Source organism: Anser cygnoides, chromosome Z (genome assembly GCF_040182565.1).
Source record: "Anser cygnoides isolate HZ-2024a breed goose chromosome Z, Taihu_goose_T2T_genome, whole genome shotgun sequence".
Taxonomy (NCBI): domain Eukaryota; kingdom Metazoa; phylum Chordata; class Aves; order Anseriformes; family Anatidae; genus Anser; species Anser cygnoides.
In genome coordinates this window covers 7505954-7519246 of record NC_089912.1, presented here as the reverse complement: position 1 = coordinate 7519246, position 13293 = coordinate 7505954, and the positions used below count along the sequence as shown (strand labels likewise).

Here is a 13293-nt window from a genome sequence, read left to right as displayed (position 1 = left end):
AATAAAAAGTAAAATAAATGGTTTACACTGAAGGTGAGACTAGCTGCACCACCTACTAATAGTGTCTGTATTTTCACTGTTTTCCATTCTCTGTTGCTTTAAACTCTGCTGAACATTAATCATTTGAACTTCAGCTTTCCAGGTAAGATGTGTGCCTTTAGGCTAACTGTAATTATGAGGAAAAATACCTTTTTTTTTTCTTCTCTTTTTTTTTTCTTTCCTCTGAAAACAAGAATGAACAAAACCACATTGTTTGGTTCTTGCTGGAGGAATTCTGGCAGCTTTTCCCTGAGAAGCTCCAGAAACTTGAGCGCTAGCAGCAAAAGCTCCTTTTATGATGCATGTGCTTTTGAAAATCTTTATTAATTACAAGTATTTTAAAGAAATTGTTAATGCAGCTCTGGAAGAGGTGAAGATTTTTGTCCATGCTGAACATGTCAGAGAGCAGAATTTGGCAGAATTTCTGTTACAGTTTCACTTGTAATCCTCCGCATAGTTGGATTTGGTTGAACTCTAGATATGGTATGGGAGACTATCTCCTGTGCTTCCTTGATATACTCCAACAGTATGGCAGAGGCTGCTTGACATGGATGTTGAAATGAAAGTACAAAACAATGCTGATAATGAGCCCAGGAAGGAGGGGACAGAGGTGGAAACTGGGCAGAGGTGGAAATGGAACAGAGGGGAAAATGGCGAATGGGAAATAGAAACTGGAAGTTAGCAGGTGAGAGGTGATGAGCAGTGGAAAAGATGAAACAGTCCTGAACTGGAAAACAAGAAGTCTAGGACCCAATGTGATATGGAAGAAAAGAAGCAGAGCTGATAAAGGTCTGAGGTATATGGAAAGAGTGAGGCTTACCTGAATAAGAAGTCAGATCCCTGAGCACAGAGATTTTGAAGAAGACAGAAAATGTAGGCCATCTGTGATGAGTGCAGGTCAGGAGAAGAAAAAGAAGTAAAAAGACTTGTTAACAGGACATTCAGGGTGGCCAAGCAAAATGGAAAAAGGAACAGTTGCGTTTGGAAAGGGAATCTGGAAACTGGACAGGAATACTGCAAATAGTGAAAGACATTGTCATGACAACAAGGGTGGGAAGGCAGAGCATAAATTAGAGGGAAAAGAACAGAATAGAGAGAGATTGGGTAGAAAGTAATGTGATGCATAGGATATTCTCTGCTGTGGAGCCTCCAGCAGAATCAAAGGGTGCGCCTCTCATCTCCCATCAGCAAGTGTTTGCAAAATCTCCTGTTTCTGCAGTGTTGCTGACAACAGCGCAGCGGTCTGCCTGCTTCTGTCAATTCTGGGCTTACCTTAAGTGGTAAGTTGGGTGTTAAGTGACTCAAAGGGTCTCAGTGTGATGACTCATTCCAAATGGAGATATGATGTCAGACTTCAAGCTTGCTTTTTTCCCAGATCTGGACTGTACCAGAAGTGTTTCTTGGAGAGTGGAAGCTAAGGAGGTCCACTGTTATTAATTATGATACTGTCTTTAATCATAGGCACAGGCTGCTTTAAGCCTTAACTTTTCTGATTCTCAAGCACATGACCTTGCACTCTCACTGATTTTATTTTACTGCCAGTTTGTGTCTGTGTTTGTGCAATATGCAGATGGTTAGATACTACCCAGGCTCTGATTATGAAATACCTGTTAACAAAATGTGTATACTAGTACTAGAATGCTTTTCTAACCACCTTTGGAAGGAAAGCATTGGAAATTTTTTAATAGAAAAAGCAGAATTTTGGGGAGCAGCTGATTTCAGTGAGGTCTTAGCAGAAGCTGGCAGGGTGGCAACATGCAGTCACACACTGGTTATGGATGAAATCTAATCCACTTAAACTAGAATTTAAAATAAATAATAGCAGAGAAGAGAGGAAAGGAATAATGGTGGAAAGGAGCTTGTATAAACAACTTCCTTTATAACCAGTTTGTATTATTACATTTCATCTGAACAATAGATATAATCCAGGTTTTTCTGCATACAGAAACCAGACGGTTTTTAAAGCAAAACATTAATTGCACTTATTTACTTCTACAGTGACGTTGCATATTTAAACAATGCATCTTTTGTTTTCTTTTTCAAAGATTTATTGTAGTAGACAACTGTTAGCGACTCTCAGGAACAATTCAGAGAGTCAGATTCAGAGACCAAACTTGGTGAGGAAACCAGAGGTGTTTTCTGATAGTCACCTGAAAACAGAGAATGACCCTACAGGGGCATCACCAGAGAGCTAAGGAAAGTTAGGAAAATAAATAAATAAATAAATAAATACGGAAAAAAAAAAAAAAAATTAAGAGGATGCTGCTTTGGGAGTCCTTTCTGAAATTAAACATGTTTGTTTGGTCTGTGACCCCTCATAAGGTTTTTTCAGAGTATCTTTATATGGTTCTAGAATCTCTTATGGCCATTTATTAATCTATCAGGTAGCAGAGATACCCATTATATGCATTGTGCTCTGGCTCAGATATTTGTGATTGTTTATTTGTTCACTTTTTACATTTAGGAGAAAAAGCTTATCACACTTATTCTTGCCATCAGAAACATTTAATAGTTAGATTTATAGATTTTAGACTGGAAATCCTGCCATGTGACAGCACATCTCAGATTATTGGACATGCTATGAGGACCCAAGACTGGCAACAGCCCTGAAAGAACAGGAGAACTGGGAGGGAGGTGGGAGGGAGCATAAAAAAGACCTGTAAGGTGAGAGCTTGCAAGCAAAGTTTAATGCCATTACCCAGGCAAATGAGACCATTTGCTCCACTATTCAGCTGTTGCTGAGAATTATTCGTATTTTTCTGACTGTTGTTTGCCTTTAGGGATAGATATTTTTTCTTTTCCCTTTCTCCTTTCCTTTCCCCTGCTGCTTTGGTTATGAAGGAGTGGGTGTTGTGCTTTCTGTAAAGTAAGCTAGTCTGCTGAACACCATGTGGAGGATCTAGGTATTAGTAATTTATCAAGCTAGATTGATATGGATAACTTTGTTGAGATGGGTGCTGTCAGTTTCCCAGAGATACTGCTGCAACTCTATCATCAGCTTAAGAATTATGCAGGGGGAGGAGTAGGTAAATTGCCAGAACCAGATTCATCTCCATGGCAATATGCTGCTATTTTCTGCTTGTACATGTGCAGTTCTGTCAATTTGTATTTGAATAGCCTACCAAGGCTACTTCTTCGTATTTAAGAAGAGAAAATAAAAAAATAAAAAAAAAAGAAAGAAAAAAGAAAACACGTTATGAATTAATCTGGGAAACATTTTGTTGAGTGATTGAACAATTGTCCTGTTTTCTTTCTTACTCCACTTGAAAATCATGCTCCTAGGCTGCAGAGCCTTCACTGGAGTAAATAATGTTGCTGAAAATGTACTATTTAAAATAAGCGCGGTGGGTGGCAAAAGTTAGATGTTAAAACCTGAGTGGGAAACTGTAAGCATTTGTTGTGCAAATGGACTTGGCTTCAATTAGGCAAGCATAAGTTTGGCTCTAGCAAGTAATTTTCAGAATGAGATGTCTTTAGGGAATAGTAAATTCCACTTTTCTTTCAGCATTACTTTTCTAGGGAAGGTGTCTTTATTCTATAGTAAGAGCTCTGCTGAACACCTCCCATGAAGCTAAGAATTGACTTCAGTAAAAGGCATAATGACTACATGTCAGATAAGACAGTGATGAACTGTGTTTCTTCAAAGAATGAGAAGGAAACTTGCTTTCCTTCCGTTGACATCAGAAGCAAATCCATAGCCCACAAGACATTTAAAAGCAGATTTTCTGTTTTCAAAGGAGGATATTACTGCTAATACAATAATTGCCTCTGGCTAGTTTCCCTTGAATTCCTTTCTAATTTTTTTGCTAGACAAGTTAATTATTTCATCATTTAAATCATAAGGTGGTAGCAATCTGCTTAATAACACATGAAGTCTTTACTGTAACAAACTAACATATAAATGTGCACAACTTCTTTTTATTTCTTCTGTGTTAAGACCAACCTACTCTGTTGGATAAAGTTTTGCATCACACAAAGAGCTTGTTTAGAAATCTTGCAGGTCTGATTGTCTGATGCAAGAATATAATTTTGAATATTATATTAAAAAATGCATTTTGGGTGCCCATTTACATTAGTACAAAGTACATATAAAATGTTAATAAGAACACAAGATGACTAAATCAAATTTGCATCACTACAGTACCGCAATAACAAATCATAACAGCAAGTTGTAAAAGAGACCTTATTCAGGGTGACTATAGTACTCAACATTGATCCTAATGTGTATTATCTGAAAATCAAGGAAAAGCTTAACCTTCAGATGATTTTCCATAGAAAAACATTGAAAATAAACTGATGAAGAATTTAAAATACTTTGAATTTGAAAGTTTTCCTTTTCAAAAAACATATATATATATAAATAATATAAAATAAGCTAATTGGATTTGATACTTTACTCAGTACAATTGGTATTGCCTAAAAAAAAAAAATACTTCAAACGTATTCATTTTTCATACATAAGAATATTTGAAATTTAGAGGTAACAATGAATTTTGTATCTTGGAAATTGTTGTAAGCCACGGTGGAATGAGTGGCAAAGCCTGCTGGCAGAGCTATAATCCTAGAAATATTTGCTTAATTTTTCCTTTAGTCACATGCAGGGATGAGTCGCTCTCATTCCTTTCCATGTTTGTCCCAGTAAACTTTTACAGTTTCCTGGTCTGATACTGCGAACGCTTTAGAAACAGGTCTGGGTGATATTTATCTGCTTCAGATTTTTATTTATTTATTTATTTATTTTCTCATGAGAATGCCTGCTTAATCACAGTTGAGTGATACCAAATAACTTCACAGTTTTATTTTGGTTTTGATAGTTTGGTATACAGGAATTTAACAACACCGCTGAAGTCAAAAGATCCTGATAACTTTCATATATCCTAGGAGGTTTTCAGTTTGTTATTATCAGGGCAATTTTTCAGTGTTTCACCTGGAAAGGAAGAGACAGTCTTCTAGGGGGTATATATTTATGCACTGAGCATTGCTGCTATCAGATCAAACAGACACATTATGAAACCTGTCTGCATCAGTCCAGGTGCCAAAAAGCAAGCTCTTTTGTAGGTCTGGCCAGGGGTGTAGGTATTTGGCCATGGAAGTGTTGAAAAGCTGCTGTGTTTGCCAAAGCTTTGACCAAAATGCACAAAGCAAGAAGTGCACAGGCCTGATTCTCCTAAGATACTGGGTTTCGTTCTCTTGGTGGGTTGAATTAGGTTAGGAGCACTACAATAACACTGCTTGTGTCAGGGCTGGAAGGGGAGGAGTTGGGACTCTCATGCTGCCCAAATCAAAGGTCTCCCTGGACTGTGTCTGGTAGAGGGATGTTAGTCACCTCCCATCGTTGTGAGCTTGGTTAAAGGAGCAATTTAGCCTTCATAGAGCATAAAAACATGTTCATCTATCCTCTTCCATTTCCCTGAATGTACAAATTCATGCCAACTGTTGGGAAATACACCCAAAGCAGCTCATACAAGTGAAATAGATAAGAAATGTGCTGTCAGTTGGTACATGATCTTGTTTCAGGTACAGTAATGGGATCAGCAGTGCAGGCTTATTAACTCACTCCATCCAATTTATTCTGCTGGATATTTTTACTGTTTGTGGGATTTAGTCTTTCAGTTTTATAATCCCTGAACAGCAAGTTTTATAACTGATTGTTCTGTGGATATTCATATAAATGTGTGTGTGTGTGTTAATTAAAGCACTCTGAATCTAAAATCCATATCCATTTCTTTCCCTTTATAGGTACATAGATATTTTTCTTCAGTCAACTGAAGTGAGCAATAACTAAATCAATTGTGGAAGCCATTGTTGAAGAATAGAACAGAGACCGAAAGTATGAATGGTTTTAACAGGATTAGACAAATTTGCAAAGAATAAGCCTTTTGGTGACTGTCATTGCATGGGGCAGTCCCAGTGTCACTTAGGGCTCAATGAGGCTCAGAAATGCCGGTGTAGGAGCTGGGAAGAAGGGATGGGTAGTGCTCCTCCTGGCTCTAGTCTCCTCCTGCAAGCATCCCTCCCCAGACACAGCTCTCTGTTGGGTTTGGGGTTCTTTGGCTCTTTGACCAGCCTCAGCAAGGCTGCTGCTACTTTTTGATCCCATCTGTGTTGTTTTGTCTTCCAGGATTTTGATTTATTTATTATTATCTTTTTCCCTGTTAAATTAATTCATCCTATTGTTAGATAGCTAGTCTGGGGGGAGGAGTTGCAGGAGGATAGGTTCTGCTGTCTTACTGACCAAGAAAGACCTTAATTTCCAGATATTTCTACACATTGCTTGTTGATTTTCATAATACTTCCCATCATAAAAATTCAACAACCCTTACTTGCATTTGTTATTTTATAGACGTGTTTAAGAGGAAGAATCCATTTTGTGTATGTATCCTCTTGATTTTATTACATTCCTAATTATTCCCTACTTCAATCAGTAATGAACATGCAATAAATCAGAAATTTATTTACAGATTTTAGAGTCCCCTGCATTAGTTCTACAATTAAAGATTACGTGGTGCTGGATGGAATGGTGTAAATGATGGATTTCACAGTGAAACTATTTTTGTCATGGTCCTCAAGGTACCATACTCCTTTAAGTGCCTGCTGCCCAAATAGTTTCTTTGCATGAGCGACTTCAGGATAACTATTTGCAAAGGGATGAAAGCCAATGAGGAGTGAAGCAACCTCTTACTCCACAAACATCAATAAAATTGCCCAACGTCTCATAGGACTGCGCTGCATTATGTTGGTCATTCTGACTTGCAAGATTTCTGACTCTTGAGTTCAAAATCCTTTTCAGTTTGCCAAGGGGAGTATATCACAGGAGTGCATGTGAGTCAGTATCTCAGCTGGTTACGGCCACAGTGTTAATGGACCCAACATTGTATTTCCTGCAGAGCATTTTCATTTAAAAATGCATGAAAAGGACAAAACACTTATTCATATATTTTAAAAAAAGGAAAATAGTGTTGTCTTTTTCTCAAAATTGTCTGTGACAATGCAATTAATTTAGGAATTGGTATTAATAGCCATTCAGAAATGCTTCTATTGGGATTTAGTGCAGGCAGAGCATGCAGAAAACCTGTAGGATAGAGAGGGCTGCTCCATATATGTCTTTACAATTTGTTTTCTATGTGGAAGCGACACCCAAGCCTTTTTATGCTGCATGCAAAAAAGAAAAATGGTGCAAAATGCTATCGCTGATCTGATTAGTTTAGAGCTGCGGAGTAACTCTGCTCAGCTTAGGATGTACTCTGGCAAGTCTCAGCTCTCATCCTGTCAACAGTAGGAGGGCTGCTGAAAATTAAAAGGATTGGGCAAAGCTAGCTGGTCCTCTCCAGTGCAGCCACTGGTACCTGTTGCTGTCCCTATTGTTCAGTGTGAGCAGGCATATCTGGGGCAGGCTTGGAGAAGGACGGGATGTGCAGCAGGAGACTGTGATAAAAAATCAAGGAGGTTGCTCTTGGTATCTGGGACCTTCCTTGGACCATGCTTAGCCCCCGCGTCAGTGGGTCAGTGTTTGTGCCCTGGTGCTGAAGGGCAGACCAGCAGAGTTGTGGAGGGTGGCACATCTGGAGTGTTTTCTCAGAGGCTTGATTACAGTGTATGAGGGAAGCAAAGCACCAAAGGGAAGAGCTGGTTTACCAGCAGCCACCTTGCCCAGTGGCACAACAGGACCTCTTCTCAAATTAGCCCACTTGGAGATGGATGTCATGTAGCTGGGCTGCTTCCAGTTCCAGCTGGGTCAGCGCTGCAGGTAGTGCCTGATGCTGCGTATGCGTGCCAATGGGGACCTACAAAGTAACTGGGAAACTGGAGAAAGGATTTTGGTCTGTGCCAAACAATGGTGAGGAATCGGTTTCCTAAGACTCGGATACACAGAGGTTCTCCCTGTGCTGGTGATTCATGGAATCACCTAGGTTGGAAAGGACCTTCAGGATCAGCAAGTCCAACCATCAACGTGACCTACCAAGTCGCATCACCAGACCATGTCCCTTAGTGCCACAATTGCTAACCTACGTGGTATTTTGCTGGCCACTTGCAAGGAAGAAAGCCACTGGTCAATTTGCCGTGTGATTTTAGTTCATGGAAAAATAAAATTTATAATGAATCACTGGATATAACTTTTTCCATCATTAAATTATCAAATGTTGGATTAGCAATTCAAATAAATAACTTTTAGTTTTAAAGTTACAAGAAGGATTTCTGCATGATATATATATATATATTTTTTTTTTTCTGTAGGGGCTCTTTATGTAATTATCAGGTTGAGTAATTTTATAAGGACCTAAAAACATACTTTTAAAGTATCATTTTTGAACTTTGCCAGAGTTCATTGTGTGGCTCATAAAGATTTTGTCTTGTTTTTCAGATTTTGCTTCCACTGGAGTTTAGGAAAAAAAGTAATATACGCCAAGCTGTCACATCACAGAGTTAGTACTAACAGTACTGTATGTCTGTAGTGGTCACCACTCCTAAATAGCTCATGGTAAGTGATAAATGGAAAACATCTTTTTGGTGCATTTCACTGAAGTCTTTGCGGTACTTTGAAGATGAAGATAACACATTTCTAAAAAGAAAAGAGATTGGATTCATGTGTGAAATTCCAGGTCATGGAGAGGTGAGAACATTTAGCTTGTGATCGCATGCCCTTCACAAGTGAAGAGGAATCAAAACCTAAGGAGATGCAGAGGCAGGTAAGCAGTTGCAGCCAGTTATCAGAAACCAGAAGGGGTTTATGCAATGGCCTAGTATGTTGAAGCTAACGGAGACCTAGAGACCTGTCTGAAAAATAAGTGCAGTTTATATCTAGATAAAAAACTGTAGCTGGAAACATCCAACCTGTTTTCCTTGCTTTTACCCCTAGTGGGAAAAGACAGGAGATTCCCTTCTTTTGTCTCATGCATTGGAAAAAAAAGAAAAGGAAAAATATTCCAGTATGTTTCCTGTAATCATAAATAAATAAAATAAAATAAAAATCATATGTGAATGTGGAAAAACAGTGTTTACTGTCTTTTTTTTATAAAAATGTCCAATTATAATCATTTTAGCATATCCAAGGAGAAAAAAATCACAACTCCAAGCCGCAGAACTGCTGTGAAAAGTCAGCTCAGATTCAGTGAGTGAGTCCATATGTTTAGGTAAAGGAAAAATATATATATATATAATTCAAATAGAAAAATGCTTTCTCTAATGAAGAAAAACACCATCATTTGGCATTAAAACTTGCACTTTTCCTGGGTTCCAAAGGGTATTTATTGCTGTCATTCCCTTTAATAAGTTTTCCATCACCAGGGAAAAAAGCAACCTCATAAATCTATCTTTGTTTCTTTCCTTCTTTCTTTCCTTCTTTCTTCCTACATTCTTCCTTTTCCAGAAGGACCATCCTTTAAAGGATTATATCTTTTAGAATATGTGGTTTGAATTGTTTAAAGAGTAAAATAAATACAATAAACCATAGATTATCTTCTACGTACTTTTAAAACTTATTGTTTTGCTGGTTTGGAGAAGAAAAATATAAGATTTCTGTAATTACTTAGGCAGGCAGGGTGAACTGGGAGCTCAGAGAAGCTGTCCTCTGTTTGCCCTACTCTGGTTTCAGTTTGGCTAAATGTGCTGCCATCCCTGCAGTACATGAATCTACCCCTCAAGTAGTCTGGGAGTTCTCCCTTGTGGTTCCCCATTCTGCTTCAGAAGATTTAACATCAGACCCAGAGTGGTTGCACATACACCCACTGGGTCTTGCATGCTACTGGGGGTTTTGGACCTCCTAACTTCCTAGTGACTGCTTTCTCATGCAGCGCAAAGACCTCATGACAAATGATGCAGCAAACAAGTGCTCTTTGGATTCTTCTGGCTTCCTCTCTTCCCATCTTTCACTGGGAAACAATGTGGCTGCTGAGACTGATGTTCAAATGTACAGTCAATTTTGAGTTTTCTTTTTGGAACATCTCTAGGGGGAGTTGAATTGGAAGGCTGAGAAAGACCTGAATATGCATATCTGAGCTGAATTACCTGTCAACAGAGCTTTCAGACTGCTTGCAGTCCGCTTCTCATGAGAAAATGTCTACTTTCACTGAATTGGATAGTGTTTGAACCCAGAATGTGCTGAAGCATTGCATATCAATTATCTCCTGTGACCCAAGTTCATCTGTTCTTGGAGTGGTTAACATCTGAAAGTGCATTTGGCCATCCTTTTTTTAGCTCTGTTTATTTTCCTGACAAGCTGCACAGCAGACTGGCACAGTTGGCAATCGCTGCTTGGCAGAGGCAGAAAAGAAAAAATGGCGGGTGAATTAACATTAAGGACATTAGCAAAAGTGAGACAGAAAACATATATGAGGCTCCCTTTGGTTATGCCTGGATCTCGCCAGCAATTAGCTCAAGCTGTGACTTTGGTATGGCTCCATATTCAGCCCTGTAAGACGCCAGAGGTCTTTGGCTTCAGGGGTTTGATTTGGGCTATTTCAAAGACAGAAGTCAATTGAAAGACCGTAGATCTGGGCTAAAGTTTAAATCTGAAGAGTCTGAGAGTTGAACAGCATGTGAACTTGGAGTTATGGTTGAAGCCAGCATTATGATAAATATAAACTCACAGTACTACACACACACACACACACACACAAAACATATATATATATGAGAAACAAGCTGTAATTAAATGAAAAACAGATTTGTTGCTAGCTTAAATTAAATTAAAAGGATATGGTGCAAGCCAGCAAATATATCCAATTGTGAGAAAAATGTTTAATTTCCCATTTGTGATAACACTGAGAAATTAAATAGGGCCATGGTATGAATGTTACGTCATCCAACACTTATTGTCAAGAGCTGGCAGTGCACAAAGACTTCCTACTCTAGGCTGCTTGCCTAAAGCTTCCTATCCATTCATTCCTTCTGACTTGATATTGCAGTAGTCCTTTTGAAGGCTGTAAGATATTCCTTAGATATTCCTTAAAAAAAATCTACAAGAAAATTATTAGGATTTTTGTACTCAAATCTCGTTAGGATGCCAGCCACAACATGTATACATTTTACAATAACCGGCATGTATCCATTTTAGCAGTGGATCCTTGTAGTATTAGCTCCCGAAGGCCAGATGTGGAAATTCTCATTCTAAATACAAACATTGTAGGACTCCTAAGTAAGTGATTTGCAAGTAGTAGAAATTTACCTAGGGTAGCGTACATGAAGAAAATGCATTTTCAGGTCAATATTTAACTAAGAATGAAGGATGATCACCCCATTTTCTTACCCCTGTACTCTTCTTCCCCTCCATATCATTTATTTCTCTTGTGTTTTCTAGTCGTCATGAACTACTGGATTTGCTGCTTAAGCTCTATAGGGTTAAAAGTATAGCCTTCCTCATATTTCTGAACTTTCTTCCACAAAAAGCTTAAGAAGATGATCTCTAATTTCACTTCCTCAGCATGAAAAGTAAAACATCTGTTTTTCTTAGTTTCCCACCCCAACAGCTGACTTTCAAGAGAGCAAGTAAGCAATGACATGCTTGAGATTATAAAAACAAAAATCTGCTATGTACATGCTGGCATGGGAGAGCAGCCGTGTGATGGAGAAAAGCATACAAGTTTCTATAGCACTCATTATTACAGAGCATAGATAACAGCTTGCAGTTAACACTTGAGTATATCCTGGCCCCTGCTCTATTTTTTCTGGCCATAGTCAATGAAAAGTTGATGGTAACAGCTGGCTGGGGATTCCCCTTAAATGAATATAGCCAGCTGCTTCATGCTGGTTCCTGCTTCCCCCTTCCTCACATACACACGCTTTGAACGTGTGTCTGGGACAAGAGAAGACACTGCCATGGGGACGGTTCTGACCAGCAGAGCAATCAGTGGGACTTTTAGCAGGACTAAGCATAGAGCAGTCTGGAAATAACACTTTGAGCATCAACACTGTCCATACCAGTCTTAAGGATAGGGAATTTGGGGGAGATGGCTCTGTATGCTCCAATTTCTCATCATCAGGTATTGTTTGGGCTCAGTAGAGGATAAAACTCTTAATTTTCCCTCTTCATCTGTTCCACTTATATGTCTGAAATAAGCATTTTTTTTTCTCTTCATACTCGTTTTCCAGGTTCCATTTGATGGCCGCAGTTGTTATGATGACCTCTAAAAGGCAGATATTCTCCTTGCTTCAACTTAGTTGTTTGTAATAGTCCCCTGCCAAGACAATCCATTCTTCACCTGTGTAGAGTTTCTTTAAAGACAAGGAGAGGTACAAATACCTTCCAGTTTTTGTGCAATAGCTGTATTTTTAAAAACATGATATTGGGACCCTCTCAGTAGCTTCTTGTGACCTATTCCTCATTGGCAAATACCTTGAAATATACTTAAGGTGAGAGTCTATGATACCTGGTTATCCACAGACACTGTGACTACTTTGGGACCATACATCACCAATTCCTATAGAAGTTATTCTCCTGATGAGGGCCAGAGAATTCAGAGGGCCATATAATAATTATTCAGGCTGGCAAGGACCTCTAGGCCAACCTTCTGCCCAAAGCAGAGACAGCTCAGAGGTTAGACCAATTTGCTCAGGGCTTTTTCAAGTCAAGTCTTGAAAGCCCCCAAGGCTGGAGATGGCACAGCCATTCCAGGCAGCCTGTTCCAGTGCTTCACTGCCTTCACAGGGGAGATGCTTCTCCCTGTTCAGACTGAACCTCTCCTGTTTCAACTTCTGTCTGTTGTCCTTCGTCCTACCAACACATGCCACTGTGAAAAGGCTGTCTACATTTTCTGGTATTGGGAAAATGCTTATAAGTTCCCTGGAAGCTGTCCCTTCTCCATGGTGAAGAATCCCAGTTCTTTCAGCCTCAGAAAATGCTGCAGACCCTGGTCATCATGGTGGCCATTCCCTGGATTTGTCCCAGCTGATCAGTGACTTCTGCTGGGGAATCCGAAAGTACAAGCAGAATTCTAGCTAAAAGATATCCACTGCTCTCCTGATGCATAAAACCAGCTATTTTATGGCAGAATTCAATCAGGCTGGTCAGGCATGCTTTACCCAAGGTAAATCCATGCTGGATGCTCCCTTTATCTGCCATCTCCTTCCTGTACCCAGAAATGTGCCCTGCGAAGACTTGCACCATTTCTTGGAGGACCGAAGTAGACCCATCTTACAGCTTCCCAGATACTCATTCTAAGCTCTGTGGAAGGTGGTTCAAAGATTTACCATTCTTTACTCCCTAGGTACCTCTCCCAGTTTCCATGGCCTTTCAGATAAGACAGAAAGTGGCCTTAC

The 13293-nt window shown here is 39.3% G+C and overlaps 1 long non-coding RNA gene across 1 annotated transcript; it reads left to right on the top strand.

Moving 5' to 3' along the window:
• The first annotated feature begins 971 nt into the window (after positions 1-971).
• On the top strand, positions 972-12235 carry LOC136789017 (uncharacterized). The gene is made up of 3 exons (XR_010827715.1): positions 972-1319; positions 8402-8518; positions 12127-12235. It is a non-coding gene; the product is annotated as an uncharacterized lncRNA (long non-coding RNA).
• The last annotated feature ends 1058 nt before the right edge of the window (positions 12236-13293 follow it).